The sequence below is a fragment of the Sus scrofa genome, chromosome 7 (genome assembly GCF_054392235.1).
Source record: "Sus scrofa isolate SSC_HxYL_T2T_F1_AM1 chromosome 7, Sscrofa_HxYL_maternal_Yorkshire_Landrace_v2.0, whole genome shotgun sequence".
NCBI classification, from domain to species: Eukaryota; Metazoa; Chordata; class Mammalia; order Artiodactyla; family Suidae; genus Sus; species Sus scrofa.
Genome location: NC_139389.1, coordinates 21,544,420 through 21,550,058, shown reverse-complemented (window position 1 = coordinate 21,550,058; position 5,639 = coordinate 21,544,420). Strand labels below are relative to the sequence as shown.

The window sequence follows — 5,639 nt, the reverse complement described above, 5'->3', positions numbered from 1 at the left end:
GCCACACATTGGATGGAGCTTATCATGGGCCTGACACTGTTCTAAGCGATTTATTTAAACTTCAAAATAGCACTCATGGAGCTATGTTCCAAGTCTGGATGTAGATAAGAAGAACCAGTATCTAGGGAATTATTTTTCTTAAAGAGATGAAAGTTTCTGAGACTCATAGCATGCCACTGGTTATTAAACCAGCTTTCACAACATAGGCATTATAAGCATAAAATAATGCTCACGGAGAAAAATGTAGATAGAAAACTAAGTGTTTTGAATTGTTAATGTTAAAAAAAAAACGAAAACAAAAACTTCTGATCTCTGCCTACTCTTCCATGGAAAGCTGGCCTGTATGGACTATAACATGGACTCCCCTGCCCTGTGACTTCAACTTGAATTTAATTTGTGGGAGCACTAGCAGGAAACCAGAATGAGAGAGGGCAGAGAGGTTGGAGTATTCATTTCTCTGAATCACTTTCTCTGAATCATTTGGTCTAGTTCATCAAGGTAGACTTTTCCTCCAAGTTCCAGTAACGGCTCCTTTTCTCTCTCTTTCGGTACTAAGGGTGGTACCATCCTGATGTCAGCAGCCCTCTTCTTTGCCCTCCCCTAACCTGCCCACACCTGTATTAAAGAGCCTCCTTATGAAATCCTCCTAAAATTATCCCAATGTGAACACGCTGTCTTTTCTTTCCTGAGATACTGATTGATAGAAATGTGATACAATTGACAACATTGTTATGAATGACATGAAGTAATTTTGAGGATAGTACGTAAAGTTATGTTTTGAATATGGGAGTGAAATAATTGAAATAAACATATTTGTGTAATTGAGGGTGTTCAGAACATGCTACCCCAAATTATGGCATCTTGGCATATTAAATATTTTAAGCAGAAAGAGTTTGAGAAAATGGTAGAAGGAGGAGTGTCACTCTGACCCTCCCCCTGTCCTTCTCTCCTGAAGCAGGTCATAAAACCCTCAAGTGACAAGTAACCAGAGGAAAGAAGCACTCTACCTCCAAAGATAAGGGGACTCTGAGAAGAATCCAAACAAACATTTCCCCCAGGTTACCACACTTACCTCATATCCTTTGAGCCATCATATTTCTCCATGACTGGCCACTTTTCATCAAACCTAGCATTAAAATGCTCATAATAACAAAATAATCCCAGTTCCTTTCTCCTGACTTTGCATTGTTTCTGTCATTCATTTCATATATACATAAACATATATAAGCAAATTCATATACATACCTGTGATATGTAAATGAGCATACATGATCTAATACTTTGTTGATGCTAATATTTTGAACAAACTGCTGTATGTTAGATCAAATAAAAATAAGCAAAATACAAGTTTTTATTTTACCTTCACTTATTTCTTCTTCAAGGCTCTTTATTTTTCTATGTAGACCTGAGTTTCTGACCTATATGTATTTTCCCTCTCTCTTAAGAAGTTCTTTTAGATTTTTTTTTTTTTTTTTGGCAAGACTGCTAGCAACAAATTCCCTAAATTTTGGATTTTGGTTGGTCTTAGAAAGTCTTTATTCCTTGGTTTTGAAGGATAATTTTGCAGGGTACAGATTCTGGGTTGGTGGGGTTTTTTCTCTCAACATTGTAACTATTTCACTTGATTCTGTTTTTGATTGCGTGGTTTCTAAGGAGAGATCTGATGTAATTCTTATCTCTGTTCCTCTAGAAGTAAGGTGTTTTCCCCTCTGGCTTCTTTCAGGATTTTATCCTTGATTTTCTGTGGTTTGAAAATGATATACCTAGTTGTGGTTTTCTTGACACATATTCTGCCTGGTGTTCTCTGAGCTTCCTTAACTTGTGGTTTGGTGTCTGACATTAATTTTAGGGAATTTCTCAGTATTCATTGTTTCAAGTATTTCTTTTATTCCTTTCTCTCTTCTGGTATTGCCATTACTTATACATTACACCTTTTCTAGTTCTCCTACCATCCTTGGATACTCTGCTTTTTTTGTTTTGTTTTGTTTTGTTTTTTGTTTTTATTCTCTTTGCTTTTTCAGTTTTGAGGGAGAGCTGTTGGATTTCATTTAAAACTCTGTTCAGTTTTTTAATTGTTGTTAAGACAGAATGGTGATTTCCCAGCTCTTTACCTGAGAAACTAGAAACTGTGTGTTGCCTTTTAAAAATTACTGAACATGATGCCATATAATTAACAGCTTTTTACAAATGTGTGCCAAAATCATAGTCCCTGAAGTTCAGTGGATAAACTGCAAATATTATCGACATTAACACTGTATATTTATTACAAAGATGATTTTAGTTTTCCATATTATATTCTTTTAGCATCTGGCTAAATAACTTCCTGATAACATCATCTGTATATAGAGCACGTGCAGGCTTGGAAAGGTAGCCTTTACTTAATTAGTTTTTATAAAATATATTCTCTACATATATGTGAATGCCAACTTGCTTATAGTAATATAGCTCTCAACAAGACGGTTTCTACTATCGAAAAGTGTCATTTTAGAAGAAAAAGAGAAAAAATATATCAGTAATTTACTAGATATCACTCAATATATGCTATAATAAAGGTGTACAAATGGTGCTATGAAAAATCACTTCTCACTTAGATTGAAAGTAAAAATCATCATCACCATAATAATAGAATTTCAGTCTTGGCTCAGCGGTGAATGAATCTGACTAGGATCCATAAGGACTCAGGCTCGATCCCTGTCCTTGCTCAGTGGGTTGAGGGTCTGCATTGCAGTGATCTGTAGTTTAGATTGCAGACATGGCTGGAACCTGCATTCTGTGGCTGTGGTGTCGGCCAGCAGCTACAGCTCGGATTCAACCCCGAGCCTGGGAATCTCCATATCCCACGGGTGCAGCGCTAAAAAGCACACACACACACACACACACACACACACACACACACACACAAAAGCAAAAAAAGAAAAAAAAAAAAAAGTAAAGTGATACCTTAGCTGAATTCTGAAGGATGAGTAGGACTTAGAAGAAGAGATGGAGACACATTTGGAGAAGAGAGTATGATATCCATGAAGCTGTGAAAGCGTAAAGAACCCCAAAGACCAAGGAAAACCTAGAATCCTCAGTTGCAAGCAAATAGAAAGCTGCTCTGGCTGATTTTAATAAAAATGATTTACCTGTGCCTGTCCTGCATCTTTAGCAATTTACAATAAAATTTTCAAACATTCAAGAGTCCAAAGTATTTTTTTGTGGAAATGTATCTGTGGCTTATGGGCATCTCTATATTATTAGTTATTTAATCCAAATGTGGTGTATGGAGATTCCATCATCTTAATCTTTGATGCAAATTCTTGATTTTTTAGCATTTATGTTAGCTATTCAGAGGTGATCAAGGGCTTGTTTGTGCAGGCAGTAGCTAATTCCAGTAATGAAATAGTAAGTTGAGACCAGGAAGATTAGCTGCTTCACATTTAGTTAGAATATTTATCAGAGATGTGTTTGCTCTTCTCTATTAGTTGACCTTGGTTCCTTGGCCTTCAGGTAATTTTTATACTTCTTAAGGTGTTTGCAAACTCACCACACTCTAGTTATGGTCTTTAGCTTGGCTTAAGTCAACAAACCCTTACTGAGCACACACTAGGGTCCATACTCCACAAAGCTCTGAGACAATTTCAAAAAAGATATGACTCCTGTCTTCAAAGGAGCTTGGAGTTCATTAGTTAAGTATGATAAAATAATTACGATATTTCTCTGGGCCTATGGCACCTAAGTTACTCAGAACTCTAGGTTGCAATTGATTGAATCTCAATTGAAATTAGTTGGTTTATGTTGGTATTAATTGTTTCATCGGTATCACTTCAAGTCAGGTTTTCTGCATCTCAATTTCAAGTTTCGCCAAGAACTCAGCTGGTACAGTAGCTTTATTCCAGATGTGGAATAAACTTTCCATACTCAAGAAGGTCCACTTTTATTTCTGTATTTCGGTGACAAGGAAACACTACCCCGTAAAAATCAAGATGGAAAACAAGCAGACTTCTAAGGCCCCAGTGAGATTCGAACTCACGACCCCTGGTTTACGAGACCAGTGCTCTAACCCCTGAGCTACGGAGCCTCAGCTGGTGAGCTTTTAACTCCTTGTCTTAAAGTAGATTTTATTTTGAAGTCTGGGTTTTTGTTTCGTTGTGATGGATTTCTAGAACACTTAAGACTCCATTTTCATCCTCTTCCGATTTTCTGAGCTGTAGTCAAACAAATTTCCACTCTGATAGTTTTAACATCCTGTTCGATTGACTTTTATCAAAGAAGTACAGGACCCCTAATTGACCCCTGAGAGTTTTGTTTGAATCCAGAACAGCCGAGAGTCAGAGAGTAGGGAACAAGTAGCTTGCCCATTTGCCAAGATGCGGTGTTTGGGGTGAAGACTAGGGGCCACATAATTTTAGTACAGCCATGCCTTCTGCTTTGTAGTACCTTGCACACCAATTGAAGCCCCAATATTCCGGCCCTCAGTTCTTGGAGCTTTGGAGGAAATCAAGAGAGATCTGTCTCAAATTCCCCGATATCAGATATCAGAATAGAGATTAAGAGATGAGGATAAAGATGAGGCCAGCAGGAAGGAAGACGTGAAGGGGCGTCTAGGGATCAGAAGCCAAAGAGGCTTCGCCTGTTGTAGCCTTGTCTTTAAGGCTGAGGTGTCTTTGGGATGTGGGGGCGTAAAGAAAGCGCCATGTTTCTCTTCTCTGCTGGGCGTCGTTGAAATCCAAATAGAAAAGTTCTGTCCAAAGGAGCTGTGGCAAAGATACCAGAAAATTGTTAATTTCCACCTGGGAAAAGGGGCTGTGGGAGTCACCCAAAAAAGTTGTTTTAAGAACTCAGTTCAGACAAGCAACAACCATAATGTAAGGAGACATGGTGAACAAGAAAACTCAACCACAAAGTCCTAGGTCTTCTGTCAAAAGTTAGAGTCCCTGTGCATCTGAAACAAAGCAAGGATTATTTTCCTGCCCACTTTCAGGATTTGATAGCTGGCTCATAAAGATAGAGCTCTTAATTACAAACAAAACAAAACAAACAAACAAACAAACCAAAAAAAAACGGCTAGACTACTGACAAATGCAAGTAACTTATTAAATCCATTCAGAAAAGCAAGACTCTATAGAGAGCAAGCCAGCCGGATCTCTAAAAGATCCCATGGGGTAAAACAGTCACATATGCCACATCCCACTCACCAAAGTCATACAGAGGCAAAACAATGCCCTTGTGACCTGGGGTGTCATATGTGTAGGTAACAGGAAAACACAACAAAAACAAGAAATGGACATATTAGTGAAGCTGACAGTGAAGGGAGTGAAAGAAATGTGAGGTCAATTTTATCGCTGTCATTCATCATCTGTTTCCTAAACTTGGAGCTAAAGGTCTGCCTCCCACCTTCTGGAGGGGCCAGTTTGTTCAGCTCTCCCAAATCCTGAACTTGTCTGTGCAGAAGGACCTACCTCCTGTGCCTTCCCCAACAAGGTCCAGATCTTAGCTAGGGGTGGGATGATGGGCAGAGGGATCTTCCTTCTGTGCTTTATCTCAGCTGTGGGTGACGGCACACTTTCTAAGCTGTTCCATCAGCCTGGAGGTAGTGACTGCTCCTTATGTCCACTATTCCTATACTCTTTAGCATTCTCTCTACTTTTTACTAGACA

The 5,639-nt window shown here is 38.6% G+C and overlaps 1 non-coding gene across 1 annotated transcript; it reads right to left on the bottom strand.

The window, feature by feature from the left end:
• Nucleotides 1–3,987: 3,987 nt before the first annotated feature.
• Nucleotides 3,988–4,060, bottom strand: TRNAT-CGU (transfer RNA threonine (anticodon CGU)). The gene has a single exon. It is a non-coding gene; the product is annotated as a tRNA-Thr (tRNA).
• Nucleotides 4,061–5,639: the final 1,579 nt, after the last annotated feature.